Source organism: Salvia splendens, chromosome 14 (assembly GCF_004379255.2).
Source record: "Salvia splendens isolate huo1 chromosome 14, SspV2, whole genome shotgun sequence".
NCBI lineage: Eukaryota > Viridiplantae > Streptophyta > Magnoliopsida > Lamiales > Lamiaceae > Salvia > Salvia splendens.
In genome coordinates this window covers 30670179-30676828 of record NC_056045.1, presented here as the reverse complement: position 1 = coordinate 30676828, position 6650 = coordinate 30670179, and the positions used below count along the sequence as shown (strand labels likewise).

General features: G+C 29.8%; 1 long non-coding RNA gene across 1 annotated transcript; it reads left to right on the top strand.

Moving 5' to 3' along the window:
- The first annotated feature begins 312 nt into the window (after positions 1-312).
- On the top strand, positions 313-1093 carry LOC121764933. The gene is made up of 2 exons (XR_006042662.1): positions 313-614; positions 702-1093. It is a non-coding gene; the product is annotated as an uncharacterized LOC121764933 (long non-coding RNA).
- The last annotated feature ends 5557 nt before the right edge of the window (positions 1094-6650 follow it).

Genomic DNA, 6650 nt, shown 5'->3' with positions numbered 1-6650 from the left:
ATAAAACTACTACAAAAGTAAAGAACCCCAACTATATATATTTAAAAATTCAAAGTCTTATATCAAACTATTGAACTGATCAAATGATGCTGTACTAATTTTCCCTTCTAAAATAACAACAACAACAACAAAAAATCAATGTATAACTACGTCAACTTTTCAGTATCCATTAAAGCGATTGTTTAAAATACTCATGTTCTAATCCACCGTTGCTATTATGTCACAGTAATTTCTTCTATGTGATTTACTTGCCATTACCAATAATGTGATACACATAAACCCAATTAAAATTTATATTCCATACAAAATTTCTTCAATTGAATTCTTTTCTACGAAACACTAAAGTCAAAATACCATTTTTCATCCTTAAATATCTTCCCCAAAATATTTTCAGACTTAACTTGTTCACAAGTTAACTGAACTCCACACTCTTCTCTTCCCACATTTTTGGAGTGAAATCCCACATTCTCTGTGTGTGTGTGTGTGTGTGTGTGAAGTTTGATGAATTTCAACCACCTGATCTTCTCCTCTTCCCATCAATCAAGAATTTGCAGAAGCTCAAGTCCAAAATGGCAGAGACATCATCAACAAGAGATAAATTTCTCTAAATCTGGGTACTATGATATTGTGATTCAATAGTTTTTTTTGATGTTTCAATAATTTGATATATACATTTTCTAATTTTTGTGTCTTTATTTCAGAGAAATTTCCTCTTTTTGGGTGTGTCTTCAGCTACCCTAAGCTGGAATGCCAAAAACAACCATATATTAGGGAATTTGCAGAGGTGAAAAACAAGAAATTTGTGATAGCTAAATTGGGAAATGATCCATTGAAGATTAGTAGGAAAAAGGAGTTGCTCTAATTATTGGGACAAGCATTGGCACAGGGATTCTTGCTCTTCCAAAGAAGACTTCCCCTGCAGTAACTCTCTTATCTCTCTCTCTCTAGATTTGCTTAGACATGAAACAAGATTATATGTAGAATTGAAGTGCATAATGTCATTAATTTGCCCATGATGAAATGTGGGGTGTGAAAAAGATTCAATTTTGTGCATATATTTCTTGCAATTCCACTTTTTATTATTAATGTGAAATGTGTTTTTGTCTTCTATCACGTTGGGTTATGACTAAAATGAGTTTTCTTGAGAATGAAATTAATAGACTTTGTTAGAGATAGTCTCTAGGAAAATATTGAACATAGTACTACTAACTAGCTAAATATTGCTTGCTTGCTTCTGATCTAAATTTTGTAGGGGATAGTTCCAAGTTCAATAAAAATGACTTGGTGTTGGGCATTTCTGTTGATAGAGGCCCTCTTACTAGTCGAGATCAACGTCGCTTTGCAGACGAAAAATCATAATAAATAGTTAAAGTAGCGGAAAAGTAAAGTAAGAAAGAGAATAATGTAGAAAAGAGTCTGTTCATATTATTCTTTCTCTTAATTTACTTTTCCTCCATTTTAACTATTTATTATGATTTTCAAAACAAGTGCGAAAAACGAAAGGGTCATCCTCACTGAGACTTTGGAGTACAAGGTTTCTGTATCCCTAGCCCGTGCTCGATTCCTCCCAGTCACAATAACTCATTCTTTCACATTTTTCCTTCCCCTTGAGTCATATGTTAGTTGTATTGTTTTTCTAGTACCTTTTATTTTTTTTATATCTATTATTCATAAAAAAATTATTTTTCTATTTTTTATAAATTAACTTATCAAAATCTATTCATAATTGATAATATTAAATATATAAATATATTAAATAAAATTATTGTAAATTATTTTTAAAAATTTTGTTGTATTAAAGAATAATTTATGATTAACTTTTTTTATCATTTATTTTAAATTTTATTGTGGTTTTTTTTATAAAGATGTATGGTCATTATTATCATTTTTTATCATCTATATTGAATTGTTGGCTCTTCTGACATCGGGCTACTTTTATCGAGTTATTTAAAAATATTCTACAACTGTAACATTGAATTGGACCTCTCAACGTTAAAATCACGTATCTACCACTTATACTACCCAAAAAAAACACAAGATTTCTACCAAACAATAAAGCTTCTTTTATACATGTAACTAATGCTTGTGATTATAAAAAAGTTCACGCTTTACAGATACATTAATCTAGAACAATTTTATTTAATTTCACATACATTTCTATCATGAAGACTTGTCGCCTTAAACTTTTAGTCCTTGAAGACTAAGGCCTATTTTCCTTCATTTTATCACATTTTAAAAAAATTACTCCATGAAATATATATAAAAAATTAATACTACATGATAATGATTATACAAAATCCATGGTTTGACTCATGATTATGTACCTACCACTAACAAATTGATATCATTTCTCACACTATTTCTTTTATTCTAATTATTTCTTGTCACACCAAATTCTTTGACTTCTAAGTAGGGCGTGCTTATTTGTTCTTAATTGCTTTATCAATAAAATCACCTGGACCACAACTATATGGTTATTCATTATGTTTTGATAATTTTAGATGTCGATATTACATGTGTAAATCATAAATGTATATAGTACTCTGTATACATATTGCCGCTAATTGTGAAATGTAAAATGAAAAATGCCTAGAAATTGAATATGACCGCTAATAATTTTTATTGTTAAGGACTTTAAGAGATATTGAATCTCACCGCTAATAATTTTTATAGTACTCCTTGTAATGCAATATAAATACGAACAATTATTACTTTTGTTGTTTGTTAATTTAGGGTTATGATCAATTAGCGATCTAAAATTGAGACCAATTTTTAACAATTAGATTAGGAGATCTAGTGGTTGATATAATGTCAAGTGAAAATTTTAAATGAGTATTAAATAAAATTGAAGGGTATTAATGTCAATTCTCTCTTATTAAAATTATCATAAAACTTTAAATTTACGTAACTCTTTCGATTTATATTATTTTTTTCGCAAAAAATATATCAAATTAAAGGTAATTTTATAAGGATTCTAACGAGATCTCACTTGCATATGTTCCGACGACGTTCGGATGATGAAATTTGATAATTTTTGTTTCAGTTTTAGTAACATATTTTTTATCAGCAAATACATCAAAAAATCTCAATATAATGCATATACAATCTCAATATATTGCATGTAAAATCTCAATAGAATATAATGCATGTGAAATCTCAATAAAACTGTGTTGATATTTTGTCTACTATTTATTGATATTAGTAAGATTTAATCTCATCCACTCATTTTAAATCTAAGGGTAGAGTTTTGATCTTAATTTTGGATTATGATGCTATAAGCATTAGAGGAGGACCCCGTTAATTTAATACCAAAAGGTGGATAATTATGTGCATATACTCAATTAGTCATTTTGAGTCCAACACACGCTATATTTAAGCTACGAATATTATCACACAATAATTTATAGTAACTATTGTTTTACAAAATTATATACGTATTTTCTAAAATTCCGTGAGCTCCATATAATTACTATAATTTATAAGTACCACAAACAAAAAAAATGCATCTTCTGTGTTACGATTGCAATAAATTCAACTAGAATTCAATATAACTTTATTACTCTATACTTCACATTGTTGATTTCATCGTGTCTTAAAATGTGGAGGTCCAATTTTTCGTCGAATATGGAAGTGACAATTGTACAAACCTTTTATGATTATTCACCTTACTGTAGTTGACTTTATTTTATTTTTAATAAAATCTGAAAATAAAATTTACTAAATCCATTGCCCACAGCTTTGATATAGTAAATCAGAGTTACATAGTTGAATTGTTTGCAGATCAATTTAGTATTAGTGAATTTGAATTTGCCAAACAGCTTTGATTTACTAAAAGAACATATAAATGCATGCAAAATGTAATTTTTTTATTATTATTTGAAAAACGAATCTAAAGTCTAGCTATGACTATGTTATAGATGGAAGTATTTGTTTAATATTTTGAGCCTCATAGTTAAGTGCGATAAAGTAGAATGATAAAGACGATTAAATATTTTAATGAAAAAAAGGAGAAATATTTATTTTCAAATATATAAAATAGACTTCTTAAGTAATATAAACTAAAAAGGAAAGTTGGACTTCTTGAATGGAATGGAATGAGTAATAGAGATTAGAGATCATATTGAATTAAGTATTGATATAAATATAGATACAAATTTTATAATACTATCGTCGTCGATCGGTTCCACAATCTTTGTAACCTAACTTCATTAATAATCTATATTCTTTGGTTGACACTAAGACGTATATATACCTTAGAGTATTACTTAATTTTCAAGGATTTATGAAAATGAAGATTTATTGTTTATTTGTGATAGATTGAGTTTAACCAGTACTCGTATTGGAGCGGATTCGTTTACTTTAGTTAATCTATAATCATACTCCTATATTTATTCAATACAATTTTTTGTTGCATTTCCTCTAGCTATTTCAAATGTCACCTTTTCATGCATGAAACGGGACACGAAAAAAGAATTCGAAAACACAATGATGGCATCTTGTGAATTCTATATCACTAATTATTATGTCGTAGAAAATGCAATTTTTTGAAAAAATAAAAAAAATTCTGTTCAGTTTCTAGCCCTACTTTATTTTGACTGGTTATCACCTTTTCCATTTGTCCCTTCTTTTATCATACCGTGTAGTAATAATTTTTACACCATGACATGCCTTTATATATCGTTTAATTTAATTATTACAAGCAATGCGACTGATAACAAAATGTGTACATAGTCTCGTTAATAGATAGCATTAGATATGAGTATTATATTTAGTTCAAATTTATGCTTTCTTTTAATCGATGAAAAAATTGATCGATAACAAAATATGTACACAGTGTCGTTAATAGGTAGCATTAGATAGGACTATTATATTTAGTTAAAATTTATGCTTTCTTTTAATCGATGAAAAAATTGATTATCTTCAATCGAATTGTTGTCGGCGTCGGCAATATTAGTCTGATATAATCCACTTTGGGTTTAAACTCGCACAGATTTGTTTTTTCCACTCGAACATGGGACTCGACACCAACCTGACTCTGATACCATTTGTCAGGATTGTCGGCGTCGGCAATATTAGTTTGATATTGTCCGTTTTGGGTCAAGCCTGCGCGGATTTTTTTTGGTCATTCCCAAAAGGCTTCAAACTAATTGGGGTTGGATATGAATTATATACACCTTCCAACTTCCTTCAGATTTCCGATGTGGGATTGGTTTGTACTCTAACACTAATTATTATCAAAGATTAAATAAACTTTAATGTATATAGAATCCGAGCTTGCAAAAATAAAAATGTTCGATCGAATTCAAATAATGCGACGTGCAAACAATTAGCCAATTTTCACAATTTAACTAGCTATCAAAAAATTGTTGCTAAATCAAACCTTAACGAAGAAAAAAACGAATTAAGACCAAGAAAAAAAGGACGCTTTCAAACTAAACTAGGATTAGGGAATTTACATGAACCAAGTTACAACCTATTCATTTGGATATCCCTTTATGACTAAAGTAGTACGATACTACCGATGTGTGCATCCATACGTGTATATTAATGAAGTCATTTTTCTATTATTCTCTTTGCAAAAATAATTTCTGTCTTAGTATTATCTCTCGTACCAATAAATACCCCGTGATCTCTCTCTCTCTCTTTTTAAACCCTACAATGCTCCACCTTTGACTGATACGAAACCCCACAAGCAAAAACCATCATTACACATACATCAAAGAAACCCTTTTTTTGCATGAATTTAGTTTTATGTATGTTGTTTATGTGTTTAAGTGTGTGTTTTCATCTTCTTTCTTTTCGAAAAGGGGTTTGAATGATTGTGGTTTCTACCTGCAACATTCTTTTTAACCTTTTTTGACCCATTTTTGCCCTTTGATCTCCAATTTTTTCTACTATATATAGTCGTGTATGTTTAAACTACAAGAGCACCACTCACTCACTCTCTCTCTCTCACACACACACACTATCAATCTCTCTAGATCTCTCTCACACACACAATATAACAATTCAACTAGTAGTATTACATGCAGGTAGAGCTAGCTAGTTTGCATTGTCTCCCTCACACACACTTACAAGAAGTTGCTAGTATTGAAGCAAATCAAGTGGTGTGATATGTCCCTATAAATTTGACGGGCTATTCGGGCCAGCCCACGGGTTGCGGGCTACACTGACATCCCTAGATATATACTTCTCTCCCTCTCTCTCTCTATATATCGTATAAAATACTAGCAAATTTGTAGTATTTCATGAACGAATTTGTATATGTATACACGTACTGGCGTACTGATTAATATGCCTGGCTCCCTGTATGCCATCTGCAGAGCTTGTCGAAGAAAATCGACGGTCCTTTGTAGATGGCGTATGAGGAGCCAAGCATGCATCCGATACATAGTATATGTGTTCACTTAAACTATGAATCTTTTGAAACAAAAATTTAATAGATCGGATACTAGGAAGGTTTGTTAATTTGCGAAATAGGAGTTAGATTACTAATTTATGCAAGTGAAGTCCCATTTCACATTTTTGTTGGCGTGACACATTTTCGAATTTTTATTTTTTATATTTGATTTTGATAATTTTATATCGGATATATGACTATAGTTTGGCACTTTATTTCAAGTTTTCATGGTAAAATTTTTTAATCTTCA